This window comes from Eupeodes corollae, chromosome 3 (genome assembly GCF_945859685.1).
Source record: "Eupeodes corollae chromosome 3, idEupCoro1.1, whole genome shotgun sequence".
In the NCBI taxonomy this organism is placed as follows: Eukaryota; Metazoa; Arthropoda; class Insecta; order Diptera; family Syrphidae; genus Eupeodes; species Eupeodes corollae.
The window spans coordinates 85,590,658-85,610,217 of record NC_079149.1 but is presented as its reverse complement, the minus strand read 5'-3'; the positions used below and the strand labels follow the sequence as shown (position 1 = coordinate 85,610,217).

The 19,560-nt window shown below is 34.1% G+C and overlaps 1 protein-coding gene across 1 annotated transcript in view; it reads left to right on the top strand.

Annotated features, from left to right (window-relative positions):
- LOC129948776 (protein abrupt) overlaps positions 1-19,560 on the top strand; it is a 150,192-nt gene that overhangs the window by 67,592 nt on the left and 63,040 nt on the right. The window lies entirely within an intron of this gene.

Sequence of the window (19,560 nt, the reverse complement as noted above, 5' to 3'; positions counted from 1 at the left end):
TCCACTTGACCCAACGATGGTCCGATTTCCTTAACCAGTTTAAGAAGTAGGTTTTCTCGTGGTCTTCAAAGTAGGCATTCGTTGCAAGTGATTTTTTAATGTCTTGAAATAAATAGAAGTCGCATGAGGCCAAATATGGAGAATAAGGTATTGATAAGGCAGCAGTTCGTAGCCCAGAAAGGGCTGGGATTTTTCTGCAATTCGGGCCGGTTTAGGCCAATTATTCGACATAGTACTGCCCCATGGTCTTTTGGCCTTTTTTCAGGTAGTCGATTTAAATCACACCTTCTAAATCCCAGAAAACAGTAGACATTACCTTTCTGGTTCATATGGCCTTCTTCGGAGAACCTTCGCCGGGTGAGATGTACTATTTCGACAGTTCCTTAGTCTATGGAGTGTACCAGTGGATCCATGTTACGTCGACGGTCACTAAACGACGCAGAAACTGCTTCGGATTGCGCTTTAACAGTTTCAAACACTGCTTTGAAGTAGTCTCACTTGCTACCTGGAGTGAGCAAACGCGGCACACATCTCGCCGAAAACTTTTTCATACACAAAATTTCATGTAGGATATAACCCACGTGGTCTTTTGTGGTGCCTACTGTCTCAGCTATCTCGCGTACGTTGATAGTTTTGATACCTCTCTAGGGCTATGTGTTCGTAGAGTATTTTTTAACATATAAATCAATATGACATATCATTTTAAACCTTAAGTTGAACTTTAATATTTTGATAGAATTTCTTTTTAATTAATTTTAATTAAAATAAATAATTAATAATTGTTGCAGTCCGTAGAGAACCAGGGCCTTGACTTACAACTCTCAACCATTCCTGTGTGCGAGTATTTGCAGGAATGGAGGGGACCTACAGTTTATATGCCGAATCCGAACTGCTAATTTGAGAAAGCACTTTTTCATGTCAAGAATTGCTCTTGGAGAATTTGTCAATTAATCGCAAGAGGCAGTACCCGTTAATAAAACTTTAATTGGCACAGGCAGGGATCGAACCCAAGACCTCTGGCATATCAGTCTAACGCACTAACCATCTTGCCACGGGTATACATAGAATTCCACAAAACACGTCTAGTGTGTTATTAAAGCCTATATCATTTCATTTCTAGTATAATGACGTTGTATTAACCTCAAACAATGACAGCTTCAATAGTGAAATCATCTTATTTTTAAACCCTTTACATCGAGAACTTGTCGTATTATTCTATCTTAACTTTTTATATATATTTTCTTCTTGTATTTCTATTACAATTTAATTTCTTCTAAACAATCGTGTAGGTAGGTTAAATAATGTAAGATCGTAGTTGGAAATCTTATAACTTCCATTAAAGTTTTATTACCCCCCAAAAAATACAAATAAAACTTCTTTACAATGTCTTTATCGTGAGGTGAAAGCAAGCAATAAATAACTAAATTAAAGGCAAAGAGTGGACATACTAAATTGTAGGCGTAGCTCTAAAAATATTATCTTTACAACTTTTTGTAAACTTTAAGGGCATAATAATAAAAGACTTTTTCTTATACAAGTTTAGGTTTTAATTAGTTTTTTTTTTGTTGGAGTTCATAGCAAGATTTGTAATTAAGATATATTGTGAACAAACAACAAATAAATCAAATTGTCAAAATTGAATTTACAAGATCGAAGATTGAAAGAAGACAAAAAAGTTCAATGATCTTATTTTCAAAATATTTTAGGTATACAAACAGGTCAAGACAGATTTTGCGAATGATTGTGCTTGAGATCTAGAAAGTTTTTATTTTGTTTACGTATTTTATTACTTAATTAAAATTGCATAGTCCCGAAAACCTACAGGTAACCCTTTTATTTTTTCAGTGAAGACCTATTGAAAGTATATGTATGAATCTGTTCACCGATGGGCTTGTTAAGTCCATCTCCAAAACAATTTTTTTTTTAAATGTTTAAAGTCAGTTACTTAAGTTTAGATTAAAAATTTAGGTTGAATATGTACAGGGTTATCCATGTTAAGGTTTCAAAAATCAAATAAAACACATTTAAAATATTTGTTTTCATGAAATTACTTTTTTATTATAAAGTTTGAACGTTGACTTTATGTGTGAAACACTACATCATTTAAATGACCACCAAGCGAATTGTTGCAAGCATCGATTCTTCTGAGGTAATTTTAGACCAATTTTTGACACACATTGTTCGGAATGTCAGCCATAACTTGGCGAGTGTGGGTTTTTAGGTGCTCAAGAATTAAAGGTGTATCTGCATAAGCATAATAATAAAAGACTTTTTCTTATAGGTACAAGTTTAGGTTTTAATTAGGTTTGTTTTCTTTGGAGTTCATAGCAAGATTTGTAATTAAGATATTTTATGAACAAACATCAAATAAATCAAATTGTCAAAATTGAATTTACAAGATCGAAGATTGAAAGAAGACAAAAAAGTTCAATGATCTTATTTTCAAAATATTTTAGGTATACAAACAGGTCAAGACAGATTTTGCGAATGATTGTGCTTGAGATCTAGAAAGTTTTTATTTTGTTTACGTATTTTATTACTTAATTAAAATTGCATAGTCCCAAAAACCCTTAGGTAACCCTTTTATTTTTTCATTGAAGTTCTATTGAAAGTATATGTATGAATCTGTTCACCGATGGGCTTGTTAAGTCCATCTCCAGGGTTATCCATGTTGCGGTTTCAAAAATCAACGTAAATAAAACACATATACAATATTTGTTTTTATGATATTTCTTCACGCTGCCAGGAAATGTCTCTTGTGTTGTGTAGCATGTGGCATCGTCATGTTGAAATCACATATTCTCCAAGTCGAGTGTCCTATGACCATAACACACCGAATTGAGGGTGACAGTCGTTCCATCGTCGTTTTCGAAGAAGTAAGGTCCAATCACACCTCCGGACCAAAAAACTCACAAAATACTTGAGGATGCTCAGAACCCTAAGTTCAATGACAATTTTTGTTCATTAACTTACTCACAGAGTGGAAAATGTGCATCATGGTAGGTAGAAATGGCGATCTGAAGGCAACCTAGCCTGAGATCCAATTAGCGCTGTAGTGCGCCGTGTTGATACCAAAAACTCGTTTGACCTTTGATTGAAAGAGATAGATTTATAGAGAAGCTTCATAGCGATTATGTTAGAGCCATTTTGTCGCATTGCGAAAAAAGATTAGGTCTCTAATCTTTGTCTCAGATAGCTCATCAAGTTCGTGAAAGAATCCTTTTCAAAATATTTCATTCTAGTGTTTGCCAAAGCAGGACATTTGGAGAGGAAATGGATTATCGTTTCACTTTCTCTTTGGTCACTACAACTACGGCAAAAGGTGTTAGAGATACCCAACTTCTCTGAATGAACTCCTATGGACCAATGTCCAGTACAAACCGCAACAATCCTGGCTTTGTCTTGCCTTGGCCTGAATATAAATCGTTTGTACGGGTTTTATTATAGGTGGGCCATATCTTCCTAGATATAATGCAGTTGGGTAAATTGCTCCACCTTCGGTTTGATTCAGTTTGGTAGATAGAAAAGATTTTACCCTTCATAGCACCAAGAGGAATGTTAACCATTTCCGCAAGTGAGCTTGCCTGGCTAGCTTGTCAGCCCGTTCATTTCCCACGATACCACTATGGCCCTGAACCCCGATCAGGGTGACACCGAGGTTAATATTCAGGCCCGCAAGCTCATCGTGACATTGCTGGACCAATTTAGATGAGGATATGGCCGAGTTAATGGCTTTGACAGCGGCCTGACTGTCTGTAAAGATAGCCGCATTTCTGTTTTGGTTTGGGTTTTGTTTAAGTATCTTACATGCCTCCCTTATTGCCAGCAGTTCAGCCTGAAAAACGCTAGCAAAGTCAGGAAGCCTAAAGGATTTGGCTACATTTAGGGACTCAGAAAAGATCCCAGAACCAACTCCGCACTTCATCTTTGAGCCGTCAGTAAAGATGGTTGTGTCGAAACCTATCGACACGATATCATCCAATCTTCTTGGATGAGAGAATAACCTTAAAACCCTTACTAAGGTTTAAAGTAGAAGTGCAGTAGTCAGTGTCTACCGAGATAAATGTGCATCATAGCTGAAGAAATTTTTGCTCGAAATATCGCTGTCCACCGCCTGTTGTTCAAGCATCAATTCAACGTATCTACGAGGTTGTCAATGGTCAGCTGGTTTCAGTTTTTGTGTGAGCTGGGCTTTATAAGTAAGGCATTCCTAATTCCTGAGAACGACGAGGAATCGACACATTCGGGTCTTCGGCAACACTTTCATTTACAGCAGCGATATTTTCAGTGGTATCAGGCCTCAGAATATCTGTAACCTATCCAGTCTCTTCACACTTTTGCCAACTGCTTGCGCAGTTGGACGATTATGTAAACCACAATCTCTTCTAAAAGCACGAGATGTGGCTGTTACAGAATCACCATTTAGTAGTAGATTTTAAAATTTTGTATGCGTTGTGCGATAGTTAAGCAATCCATTTTCGTAAATGTCAGACTTTCAACTGACAAAACAGAAATTGGTTTAACAACTTAGTTTGACAGATGTCGAGACCGCAAAATGGATAAACCATTATTATCACATTAACTTCTAAAATGCCCTTAAATCGCATACCGAAAATTTAGATCTATTTTTTGGATCTTTTAATATTATTGAGAAAACCTTTCATCATTGATTATTGAAAATGTTTCGTAATAAAATCACCCATGACTTATTCTTCAACTTTCCTTCGGCTTACCTTCTTCTGTATATTCAAATGTTAAATAACATAAACATTAATTTTATAAATAAACAAATAAAAAGAAATATGAACATTGAAAGCATTCATGTACATATATATCTATGAATATAGAGACAAAGAAATAAAACAATTTAGAATAATTTTTATAAGAAAATTGATAAACATCAACTGTACCTACTGTTTCAAGACAAGACCTCTCAGATTCTCCCTGACTTAAGAGTAGACAAACACAACAAAAACATGAAAATTAATTGAACACGACTTTTTCAAATGAAATTACTCAATTAGTTCAATTATCATGAATTTTGTTCATAAAAGCGATGTGTACCTACTCTTCGTATACATACATATATAAAGTTTACTCTTTCTATATTCTCCTTGTGATAATAAAAATAATAGTAATTCATCTCACAGAAAGACAACTGAAATTACAATCAAATAAGAAATCAAAAACCTACTGAAAATGATACATGAAAATACATATAAATGTAAACATAAATATACAAATTAATTTATATGATTTATCTTAATTCTAAGATGTGTGTTTTTCATGTTTTTTGAATGAACGGTTGAAAATAATTCTCCATTGATTTTATATGAATTAAGACGGCGGAACTTCAAAGATGATAAAGTTATGACCAAACAACGACGATGGAGGATAAAAGAACCAATCATTTTCCAAGTGCAATTTCGATCCATACCCAAGTTCTCACTTTTCAACCAATATTCAAGACAGACATTATATTCAATCTATATCGTAGATATTTGTATTCTCCCGGTATACAATATATCCAGTTTAAGGAGCACCCCTATTTTATTCAAACGAGCAACCGTCGCGTCCGTCATTCCAACTGAAGCGACGGCAAACGCACCGCCTCGCCGGACGACTTCTGTCATTATATTATATCTACAACTGAACCTAAGAAGAAAATATAACGACAGAACGTTGAATCTCATTATTTGCGTAAATGATTAACACAATTAGTTCGCGAGCAATTATTTTGAATTATTCAATTTAATATTTACTTTTAATTTTTATATCATTTTTGTCTCCTATAAGACAATCGACAATCTCGCAAGGCTTCCTCTCGCTCCCGTCCAATTCACCACCACCATTATCGTCATGGGTGGTGTCGGTAGGGTGGCGTGGTGGTAGTTCCATTTAGCCATGGCTTTAAAGCTCCAAATGGAACTATTTCAAAAATATTTTAACCCAATTCAGATGCTGCCTATACAAAACATACCTAAAGATAAATACAATGGTTTGAGTGATTTATAGTTAAATTAAAATTAAAATTAAGTTGAATTTTAGAAACTAAGCTTCAAATAGAATTCCATGTATAAATATGTATAGGTGTGCATTTTTCGATGATTGGATATGTGGAAAATGATTTATTTTATTATTTTAAATTAATGTGTTAAAATTTTCTATTTTATTGACATTTTGCAAATTCAAATCTAATGAATGCATGTGACAATGCAATAATAATTGCTTTGAATAGAACACAAATAAACAAAACATACATATATTTGAATTATCATATATTTATGCATCCAAATAAAAAACAAAAAAAAAATCGAACCAGGAATGCAAACAATTATCATTACTCTGATACAAATGAATCTAATTCCGAATCTAACGATCTAATCATCGATGAAATGCAATTTAAATACATACATACATACATACATACATACATACATATGCATATATACATATATATAGAATATAATTAGATAGATGGTCATGAACAATATGCATATACTATATTTTATTTATATTTATTTTAGAAATATTTTTCTAACTAAGCTTAAATCTAATTTTCATCTAATTGGAAAGCTAACGATGATGGGATGAGAAAATGGTAGTGTAGGTTTAGAAAAAACAAAAATTGAATATATTTTCAATAAAAGAGAAAAAATACATGAAATCATATATAAAATTCCCTAATTGCATGAATGTTAATCATTTATTTCAAATGACGACAACGACAACAACGACGACGACGATGAAAATATGTGTTTGACATTTTGTGTAAATTTGTGGGCTTAACGAGGTTTGTGATAAATTTTGCATTGAATTAGAAATATAATATAAATGTAGTGCGTATTTATATTATATTTATTGTATATATATTTTATTTATAATTACATACCTACAATCATATATATTTCTATGTAAAAGGGTGGTTCTTCTTTGAGTGCTTCATGATTATGACAGACAATTTTTTTTTTCTTAAAAATTGAAAAGAAAATAGATACGCAAATAAAAATTACGTTTTCTGTCCCACAAACAAAGCAATACACTTTTTAAAAGGACCTCAAATCTCATCTTTAAATTTGTCAATCACATCAGGTTCTTAGAATATGCTCCTTTAAAACTTGTATAGAAACAACCATACACCGGGTTTTCAAGGCGAATAGCCTTTTCACACAAACCGAAAATCGTTCACACCGAACATTTACACCTTTTCATTTGACATTTAAATTTGTTTAACATGATGACAAAATTTGTGAGTAAAAAGTTTTGTTCTTTTATTTGTGAAAATAAAATAAATTCTAACAAATTCAAAGTGATTTTAACGTAACACTAGCTCGGCTAGAAAAAGTGTTTCAACTGAAGTTCTGGGGACGGGTGGAATGGGTTCACAACATGAACCAATAAGAACTACAAGCTCGCTTGGCTGAAGCTATCCTCGTAGTTCACTTCTTCCGGTCCAAACAATTCACTAAGGAGAAGCTAATTGTGTTGAAAATATATCTTAGAATCAACAACAAACAAAACTGTTACAATAAAAATTAATTTTATTTAAAACATTTTCTTCATCTTTCACAAACAAATTCAATCCAAGATTGGCTTCAGAAACGCCATATATTATGAGAGTCCGAGCAACTTATAGGCGGAGTTGAGAAGATTCTGAAAGATTTCGTGTAGGTTCTTATGGCCGGAGCAAAATAGGTCAATTCCTAGTTCCAGCTTCGTACCGAAACCACACTCACCCAAAGCGATCACTGAAGCTGTTATGATGGGCTGCAATTTCTCCATGACTATCTCTTTGGCTTCTTCCTTTAAGGACTCGCCTGGTTTGTCCAATGCACTGAGGATCTTCTTGATGTTGGCAGGCTGTTCATCAAGTTGCTGAACCACTGTTGTGGTTTGTTCACTGGATTCCCACATTGTGGAATGTTTTGGCGCAAATTTTCCTAGTCCGCTGCGACTGAGCCTTATTCTCCTCCACAAATAAACTTATGGCCTTTCTCATATCTCAGGAATCCTTGTGATTGAACGGAGTTACTGGAAAGTCTTTCTCCAGGTAGTAAGCGAAAGCGTCGAACATATTTGTGGCAACGAGTTCGTAAACGCATCTTTTGGAAACGTCATTACAAACTATGAGCAAGTCTTCATCGTCCTTGGAGTCGTGGCGCCAGTAGCCATAGTGAATTCCGGTTCCTCGATTAACATAGAGCGTTTAAATCTCTGGAGGATCAAATAATCACCGGAGCTTTTATTTTTGACGTTGCCAAATTTTTCCGCAATTTTTTCTGTTGCCAGGCAGCTCTCCCAAAGTTTCCTTTTTTTGTTTTTTTTTCTCTTCCATATTCTGTAAATAAAAAACAAAAAGAAATAATTCTTATTTTGAAAGAAATTGTGTAAAAAATATTACTTACCAAGTGAAATATTTGTTGTGACAGCAGCCATCAACTGTTTTCTTTACATTAATTTGAGCGCTGAATGTTTCGAAAAGTTTGTTTGTTTAGTTTAATTCTGAATTTTTACTTGTTTTCGAGAGGTTTTATATAAAACTTGTGGTTTACGAAAACTTGTGGTTTACGAAAACTTTTGGTTTACGAAAACTTGTGGTTTATGAAAACTTGTGGTTTACGAAACCTTGTGGTTTACGAAAATTTGTGGTTTACGAAAACTTGTGGTTTACGAAAACTTGTGGTTTATGAAAACTTGTGGCTTACGAAAACTTGTGGTTTATGAAAACTTGTGGTTTACCAAAACTTGTGGTTTAACAAAAATGTATGGGAAAACTTGAGTTTTTGATGTAGGTTTTCGGCGAAAACCGATAATTTCGCGAAAACCAGGTTTTGGACAAGGTGTGAAAAGCCTATAAGCTAAAACTCAAAATATCTCTGCACAATAAATTGTATGAATATTTTGCAAAGTACATTACACGTCTTTCTTTTCTTGATAAAATTTAATTTATTTTAGTATCTTACTTAGTTTCAACAGGTAAATGATCTTAAGTCTATTTTTATAGTCTTTCAGAAAGTGGATTTTTGCAATACCTAACGAATTAAACTAAGATTATTTTCCAAAAGGTCATAACTTTGTTGCTTTAAAAGATTTATCAAGGATGGTAAAAAAGAAAACTATGTAGTTTTGAGGGATCCTCTTCTTTCATAGTTTGGAAAAATACTTAATTTTTAATGCTGATTTTGAATCCAAACTTTAATCTTAACTGTTTACTCCAGTTCTAAAAATAAACGTTTTCAACATTATTTTTATATTATTGAATATATTCCAAAAAATTAATGTGATAGGATTGTATAGACAATAGATACGTTACAGGACCAAAACTTACTTTCAAACCGTTTTGACTTGTTCGGTTGGAAACCGTTAAGCATTTCTTTTGTAGCTTTGTGAGACATGTGAAATTTAACAACTTATAAATATTTCAACTAAATATTGAAGAAAGATATTACAGATTTGAAAACAAAATCCCGGATTTAATTGAAGAAAAGCTACTTGATAAATTTAGATAGCCTCAAAAAGCCTTATGTGTTTTCCGAATTCGATTACAATTAAGGCCGCCAAAACGTGCAATTTAATTGCCAGTAAGAAAACCTTGTCCAAAAGTGCTACTGAACAATTAAAAGTTCTTATATTTACAAAACAATTTTATTGCTATCCAAAAATGATTCTATTTTTCAAAATTAATTTGAATTCAATATTATAAAATAATTGTAGATGCTTTTGAAAGTTGGCTTCCTTTCATTTGACACCTGTCAAACTCGAGCTGTCATTGCAGTTTCATAATATTCGTTGAATCTTTTCCATTCAAGATAATTACTCGCTTTACAATCAAATGCAGAACGAAACCTATTGTGTGAAAGCCTGGGGTTGAATCGGCTAAGGTGATAATTGACCATCATTTTTTTGACAGTCAAATTTGACTATCATTTTCATTCCGTCTGTGTAAGATGATTTAACTCAATTCAATTCGATTGAACAGTTTCAGATTTTAATTGTTAAAATTCCTATAAAATTAGTTGTGTTTAAAAAACATTCTTACTTTTCCTGTGTTTTTTCGAATGTCGGTAGCTTTTTTGGTCACCTTAAAAAACGTAACTAAACAAAAATTCCATTCATTTTTTTTTTGGTAGGTAACTCTAATCAGAAACGATATATTGTATTAAAACGACTAACAGAATTTTGTTGTGACAGCTTTTTAGATATCAATTCGACTATCACCTTACATAGATCGAATTTGGTTATTTTGACTGTCATTTATCAACAATCACCTTAGCCGATTCCATTCCCGATTAAAAAGAAAATCTACCCAAAACGGCTATTTAAATGATATTGGCGCAAGATTTTAAACAACCCATTGTTAAATATTTTCTAGTTAGCAATTTGGGGAATGATAAGAATGAAATTTTAAAGCATTCACTTCGTTTAGCTAACTAGTAAATTACTTTAATTGCCTTTTATTAAAAAACGAGCATCCAAACTTTTCTAAAATGTAACAATTCGTAAAAATTAACAAAGCAAATGCGCTTAAACGGACCTTTCAATTGAAATTAATAAAGAATAAAACATTTAAAAATCGTTTAAAGTATTAAAAAAAATTGTTTGAAGCTTAGATAATATTTCGATTTCCTCAATCTAATAAGAATCTAAAGCTCCAAATCTTGAAAGAAGTCCTGTAATTGCGAAGTATTCTAAACTTCTAACTAACGAGTGTGTTTTTTATGAGGTAAGTTGGCAACACCATTTGGATTGGTTGCCATTTTGTCAGCTGCCAAGTGATTTATTTTAAGTACATTTTGTCAGCTGTCAAGTGATTTGTCTTAAGTTTGGTTGAGCATTTCAACGCCGCCGGAACAACAGTTCCAAACTGTGTTAATTTATTTAGAAAACAATAATTTTGTTCAAAAGAACGTATTGCGTCAATTATTGATTTATGGGTTGGTGAAATAATTGGTAAGTACATCTTGGCCTCTACGATCTTGCAATTTAACTCTTCTCTGGACTATTTTCTTTGGTGATAAGTGAAGTCGCTAATCTACTCCGATAAGGCCGAAGCTTGACAACTTGGAGAGCTACATGAGGCCCTATATTCGCGATATACAGCCACAAATGTTGGAAAAAGTCATCGAGAATTCGACCACCAGACTCTAAACTATAGATAGGACAGGCAGGGATAGAACCCAAGACCTCTGGCATGAAAGTCCTACGCACTAAGCATTACGCCACGAATACTACCTTTAGTATTGAAGATAAAATTGATTCATTTTTTTTCAGAATTTAGCCTTACGAATTGATTACAGGATGATAATTTTAATTAATATAAAATTAGGTGTTTGAAACATCATTTAAATGGTTAAAATTTTCATTTAAAATTTCTAACATTAAATAAATATATCCTGATTTGAGGTTATAGTTGATCAATATTGAAAGTAAAGTTGAAAAATATTAAATCATTGTCAACTTAAAAATGAACTAAAAGAAGGTTAAAAAATGTATTTTTTGTAATAGAAAAATTCTACAACTCATCAGCACCAAACGTACAAATTTTTACTTGCTTTTTAATTTCAAAACAATATTTTCAATGATGAAAACCAATGATAGCTATCACTGGCCTTTTAGAGTTAAAATATTTCTAGGATTGAAGTTTTACTTACATATTACTAAATGTCAAGGAAAAAAGCATATTTTAGATAAATAAAACGTTTTTTTTTAAAGTAAACATTTCTCATTTAAATATGACCACCCTGTGTTTTATATGTACGAATATAAAATTGTATGTGTACAAATTATTATTTGTGCCTGCTTAATTTGGTTTTTGTTATAATAATTTTATTTTTTTTGTATTTATAAATTTAATACAAATATTACAACCTACCTGAATTTGAATTTGTGGTATTGGTACAGCATTTGTATAGAGAGTTAATATAATATAGTATAGGTGATAGATTGTTTATATATTTTTATTCAATTTCAATAAATGAAGGGAATGAAATGAGAATTAATTAAATTAGAAGTCAACGCTGCTGATGTTTGCTGCATATGTATACAATTATTTACAATACAAATGTATGCATATTGTCCATGTATGTATGATTTTGATTTGTTGTTTTAATTATTATTGCAATGCAATGATATTCTTAAAGGGAATATTTGTTTTTTTTTTTACTTTATTGTTTTTTAATTAATTTTTCTTTTTTTTTTTCATTGAGAAAAGAGCAACAAGTTCGTGGGAAAATAAGTCTAATGCTAAGCGATGATGGGTAAAGATTGAGAAAGAGAAATTATCGTTAGTAAATTAAAAATTATTATCAAGTTGGAAAATTAGTTGTACTTTCTGGACACTTGTTCATGTTTTCCTGAAGCTTGTCTTTAAATGTCGAATTTTCAATTAATGTTATCACAAACCTGTAAGGTTTATAACAAAAATCGTTTTATGATAAGGATGGTAATTGATAGAAACTCTATGAAATAAATTTAGTTTTGTGATATCGTAGCGGAGAGATTAGAATTTAAGAATAAGAGATTTGATTTTGATATTCAAAGAGAAAAGTATGATATTAACAATGGAAAATAATATCATCTAAAAATCGCTGCTAGGGTTTGGTTAACGTATTCTAGAATATTTGACACATACATAATTTTTCACGTAGCATTAAAGAAAAAAGTCTAAAGATATTATAACACAATGGCGAGAAATTTAAATGTTAAACCCACTTTTAGCAATTTACTAAGCTCAAAAGATAATTGACCTAATTATAAAGTATTCTAACATCTTATCATTCCGAACTAGTCAATTGTTTAACCTTTTACAATAGGTTCTTTAAATTTTTTTGTCAATACTTTTAATCACGTCTTTGGGATATAATCATTGAACTTTTGTTGAATCTTTTGGATTGGTACAATTTTTGCATAAATTTTACAATTTCCATGCGTTTTTGAAGAGTGTATCGTTCCATTTTTGTTAATGGTGAAGTTATTACTTTTGAAATGTTAAAATAAACTTATTTACTTACTTAGATACACAGCCCTGTTAAGTCCGTTGGGAACCCCTTAAGGAGCGTAGGGCCTCTACTATAGATTTTATAGGTTCCTGACCTGTCCTTCTATAAAGAACCTCATTTGATATGCGGTTTGGCCAGAATATCCTTAGGATGTTACGAAGACATCTATTCACGAGGTTTGTAGCTTTCTTGTTATGTCTGAAATAACCTTCCAAGTGCTGCACCCATAAGAAAGCACAGATTCGATATTTTTGCGAAACAGTCGTAGCTTTTTTCTTAAGCTGATAGAGATGTTCCTCCAAATTTTCGAAAACATACCGAAATCCACTTTGCTTTGCCGATGCGGCAGATGACGTCTTGTTCGGTTCCACCTTCGATGGAAGCAATTCTTCCAAGGTATTCAAAGCTCTCCACTTTTGCCACCGTTTGCGAGAAAATATTTATTTGAGAGGATGGTCGGGTTCCGAGGCTGGTCATTTTTGTTTTGTAGGAATTAATTTCCAGCCCCACAAATTCTGCTTCTCTCTCCACACTTCTTTTCATTTGATGGAGATCCATGATCATATGAGAGAGTAAGCAAACATCGTCCGCGTAATCCAAGTGCTTTAAATAGGATATCAAAGTCCATTGGATCCCTCCGCTACCTGACAGAGTTGAGCGCAGTACATCGCTTAACACCAACAAAAACAATATTGGCGACAGAATACAGCCCTGTCTGACTTCGCTTCGGATTTCAAAATCATATGACAACCTACCATTGTGTTTTTCTGGGATGCCTCTCCTCCGAAAATCTAACCAGATATACTCCCTGTTAACGCTTTCAAAAGCCTTCTCGAAGTCGATGAAGAAAAGGTGTAGTGGTGATCGATATTCAACGCACTGTTCAATAATAATCCACAGGGTGTTGATATGATCAATACAGGAGGATCCAGCGCGGAATCCTGCTTGCTCGGTGCGAGTGGGCCTCAAGGTGTTCTTTGATGCGTTCCAGTATAACCTTTTCTGCTATTTTGGCAACGTTAGGTAGAACGAAAATTTCTCTCCAGTTTTCGCACTTTGTAAGATCTCCTTTTTTTGGGAGCTTGACGATAATTCCCTTCTTCCACTCATGCGGGTAGTTTTCGGTGGTCCAGGCTTCTTTTATGAGTGGATGAAGCTGTTCGCTTGATGACGTTAGCGCTGCTTGTAAAAGCTCTGTGGGAATTCTATCAAGTCCTACCGCTTTGTTATTCTTAAGTGCTTTATTTGCGGCAACGATCTCATCTTTACTGGGAGGTGCGGTGCGGATTCGGGGATAAGTTTCTTCAGGCGTTTCAGAAGGCATCGGCTGCACGTTGTTTGCAAACACTCGGTTTAAAAAGACTCGAGGAAAAGTGTTCTTTCTACCTTCTGACTTGTATATTTACCGCACTTATAACAGTACCGTCTACTTCTTTCACCAGTTGTTGCTTTGAGGTGTGTGCACCGGTCAAAAGTCTCACCTTTTTGCAGCATCTTCTGCTTCTTGCACCAATGCGTTGATGTAGTTACGCTTGTCGCGGCGCACGCTGAGGTGAACCTCTCTCTTTTTCATTCGATATGAGGACTCCAGTTAGAATATGACATTTTTAAAAGTGACAACTGCTGATAAATTATCATGGTATTCAAAATGATATTTCTTATTTGAAAATCCTTTACAGTGATGTTTTTTAATAGGCTTCATCAAAACAAAGAATAAGTGAAACGCTTTTAATAGAAGATATTAATTAAATACGTTAAATTCTACCGTAAGGTTTACAATATTTACTAAAAATAACAATTTAATAAATACTTCAAAAAAATTAAATTTAAAACTTGCAGATATGAAATTGCCATTAGAAGATTTAATGAGTATATAGATTTTGTTAAATTTATAGATAAATTGATTAAGGGGACTACATGGTTCGATCTCGATCTGCTAAAAATAGTTGTAAGGACTTAATTTCTTCTTAAACTTAGACTAAAATACAATCGACAAAGAATAGATGAACATGAAATCGTTCCATTCAATTGACCAGATATAAAGCAGAACTGCAAATACCCTCTATGACCTGTTTCCATTTTCCTCTCTTTATGGAAGATTTATCAAGGGAAGCCTTTGAGTGTTCGGAGTTAATAAAAGTCTATCAGTCCAGAGAAAAATAATAAAGTAAAATTTTACTTTGAATACTTTTAATTCTGTCAATATGAATAAAATAGAAAAATTTTAACATCAAATGCATATATTAGCGATATAGAATTATTTAAAACATAATACAAATCATTGATAAATAAAATAAACAGCAATGGACCAAGGTGACTCCCTTGAGGTACACCAGGAGTGACTTTAAATTGACATTGTATTAATTTCAGTTTTTTTTCACAAACCGACAAAGAGCATTGTTTATTTAGTAAAGATATCTTAGAAAAATGGTAGAGTAAAAGTAGTTTTTAAATTAAAACCAATAAAAGGAAAACATACGAAATATTCATCAAAACGAAAAACCTCCTCAAACCTATTATCCCACACGCCACTGGGCTTAGCTACCGTAACCCGGATCTATGGATAAGGTTCAAATCGTTCAGAATTGAAAAGAAAACTTTGTACACACCCAACAAAAATTCTATTCATGCACAGCACAGCATGTCTTTTACTGTATATACATATGTACACAATACACTTCTTGCTCATTTACTTACCATACTTTCGCCTCCCAGCAAAAGAAAAGATATATTTTTTTACCTGATGCGCCAAGATCCAAGTTTCAAGATCCCAACTATGAACCAATCACTCAAACTATATTGTTTTTTAAATGCTCCAATCTTGTTTAATTGATGAGTGAATAAATATTTTCATGTAATAGCAGGTTCTTCGGTCAGTAATAAAACAAAAAGCAAAACATCCAAAATAGCCACCACACACATATATTATAATTATTATGAAAAATGACTGAACATCAATTACTGATGTTCTTTAGGGTCTTACATAGCATCAGACAGTGGCTCTTTCGGTTGTTCGTGTTTGTATGGATCCGTTTCAAGAAATAATATGGAGGTCTTCTTAACAAATAAGCCTAGTACATACTTCCTCGTGAAGTGAACGTTCGCCAGTGGAGAAAGTGAACTTTTGACATTGCTCACTGGTACACACTTGTGAGTACACGTTGTGAACATGAACAAACCAAATGTCAAAGCTTCACCAACAGTTCCCGTACATTTTGCACGTGAATTGCCCGTGAACGAAAACTCTCCACTTTGTTCTCCACTCAGCTTCACGAGCAAGTTCACGGGTGAACCAAAAACTGAAATTTGTATGGGTTCACGAGATGGTTCACAAGTATGTACTAGGCTATAAGCCAAAGAAAATCTTATTGTTGTTGTTAGTGTTTTGTACGTTTAGATACAACCTGTGATCTATTTTATGATCGCCCATGATGGACACTGTTGGGTTTTCCCATCATAACAAAAGATCAAATCTTTGGTGTGGAGCGTAACGTATCTATAAACACTACTTGTTCAATTTAATGACCTTACAATTATTATTAGTTGTAATGTTTTATTTTTGTTGTTCTTCATTTCATTTCATGTTTTGTATGCCTGCTGACTTTTCCTGAGTTGAGTGAATGTAATTGATTTTTATTCTGTGTTCGTCTGTGACCCTTGTGGCAGGGTAATTAATGATATATCCTATACATCATGCCATACTATAAGAAATCATGGATACCTATGCGAAGATGACGACGATACGGCGAAGCATGCACGGTCTTAGAATCTATAATCTAAGAAAAGAGTATGAGTCAGATTCTTGGAGGTATGATTGAGCTTCGATTTGTGTACAGATACCTTAATTTTGGAAAGTACATTTCTAATGAAGGAAAAGGTTTTTAAGGTCTGCTTCCATGATATAATGATACCATATTCATGAGTCGCCATGTCGCCAAAAATGCTTCAAGGTTTTTGGGTTTACTGAAGCGATAAAAGAAGTTGCATAATCTTGCTGTATTTAGTACTTTCTCGAATCGGTTGTATTATCATCTACAGAGATACGTTATTTAACCGTACTACGTGAACGTTTATCAAGCTCTTTCCTTGTCTTTGCAATATTCAGGAATTCAAGCGTTTGATTTGCCCATGAAAAGACTCTTTTCTTAAAAAATTACTTAATTACTTAAGGTAGCGCTACAGTCCTGTGTGAACTAGGGCCTCACCCAACAAACTCCTCCATCTAGCTCGGTCCCTAGCTAGATGTCTCCAGTTACGCGCTCCAAGTTGGGTGAGGTCACTTTCCACTTGTGAGCGCCACCTGATCTTCTTTCTCTACTGCGCTGTCCTGTGGGCGTGGATTCGAAGATTTTCCGATGGGCTTTAGATGTTCACCTATAACGGCAGAGAATATTTTATGGGCGATGTTAAGTGCAGTTTAGAGGGTTTCCTTTTTTCAGGATCGGGCAAACAATACTGAGGTTCCATTCATCGGGCATGCTTTCTTCGGACCATATCTTACAGATAAGTTGGTGCATGCTCCTAACCAACTTATCTCCAGCTGCTTTAAAGAGCTCGGCATTCAAGCCATCCGTTCCAGCGGCTTTATTAGACTTCAACTTAGATATGGAAATCTTTACTTCGTCTAATTCGGGAGGACTTTCGTCGTCTATATTAAATGGATCATCCGCCTGACAGAGGAATTCAATTCGTCGTCGCCGTTATACAGTCTGCAGAAGTGGTCCTTCCATATCCTCAGCATTGACTGCGGTTCCACTATGATGTTTCCAATTTCGTATTTGCAGCCTTCGGTTCTAGGTTTTTGTACCTGTAAATTTTGTTTCACCTGTTCATAAAACTTTTGAACTTAATTCCTGCTTTTAAACCTCTCAACATCTTCAAACGCTCGCTTCTCATGCCCTCTCTTTTTCCTTTTTGAGAAGTCGGTGCTCCTCTCACCTCTTCTGCTCATAGAGCTTGTGAAGTCGTGAGCAGCTCTCTTTGCATGTGCCGCTTTGCGTGCCTGTTGTTTGGCTGCATTTGCCTGCCGACATTCCTCATTAAACCAGGGGTTTCTTGTTGGTGGTTTCTTGAAATCCAGAACATCTTCTTCTCTGATTGCATCTTGGCAATGTTGCCACTGGTTTTCGATATATTGTGTTTGCAGCAGAGAACTTCGAGAGAGGTTACTTGTAACTCGGTCGGATAAGGATTTGGCGATATTTTGCGATTGTAGCCGTTCTGGAAGCGTGTCTGTCGTCGATCGCAATATTGTCAATCTGGTTGACGGTAGATTGATCTGGAGAACTCCAAGTTGAGCTTGAATCCGTTGTCGGAAGTGTTGTCGTGCAGGCTGTTTTTTCCGATTATTCCACCAAAGACGTCTTCCCTTCCTAGCTAGGCATTAAAATTGCCCAGGACAATTTTAATATCGTAGCAAGGACACTGCTCAAAAAACTAAATTTTTGATTTTATTATTTTAAGTTTGTGTGCAAGCAATCTGGGGCTTGTATACGTTTTCAACAAAACCAAAAATTAACACATTGGAATCTTCTTGTACTTCAATAAGTGTTTCAAAGTTTTCCCTATCGTCCAAATATACAATCAATTGACAAAATTGTGGAGAAATTTGAAGGGACTGGATTGGTTACAGATATTGGAAGGCCTGTACATCATCGTTTCGCTCGTACCAATGTAAATATGGCCGAAGACTCGAATTTGTCGATTCCTCGTCGTTCTCAGAAATAAGGCAAGGACTGTCTTACGGTACATTATGAGGTAGTTTGCATTTATTTTGATTTGACAACAACTGAAGCCAGCCAACAATTCACAACGGAGGTGTAGATACGTCGAATGGGTGCTTAAACAACAGGCTTCAACGACGAAGCACATTTCTCACTCGGTGGGTATGTTAATAATCAAAATTGGCGTACTTGGGGTTCTGAGAATCCTCAAGTATTTGAAGAAAGGCCATAACATCCACAAAAAGTCACTGTTTAGTGCGCTCTTTGGTCCGGAGGTGTGATTGGACCTTACTTCGTCGAAAACGACGATTGAACGACTGTCACCATCAATTCGTGTGTTATGGTACTATGATAATTGTCTTTTTTTTGACTGCTATTTGAGAATCGGACTTGGAGAATATGTGTTTTCAACAAGACGGTGGCTTTATTGGAAGACGCTTCCTGGCCGCGTAATTTCGTACGTTCAAACTTTATAAAAAAAAGAAATATCTTGAACAGAAATATTGTACATGTGTTTTATTTACGTTTACTTTTGAAACCGCAAAATGGATAGCCCTGTATCTAAGTTTTCCCTAAAGATTAAATGTACAACTCTCATATATTTACATGACTATTATAATTTGTATTTCTTAATATTCCATAGAGATTTAAAAGTTAAGTAAACCTACAGAACCATACTAGTACCTGAACATTTAATGGACACAAATCAACAGGTATAGTTAAGTTACATATAGGAACAATTTAACATCGACATCGAAACCAATAACTTTAGAATATGTATGTATATTAATTTATATTTGATTGCTACATACATACCATATATGGTTTCATTTAGTCTT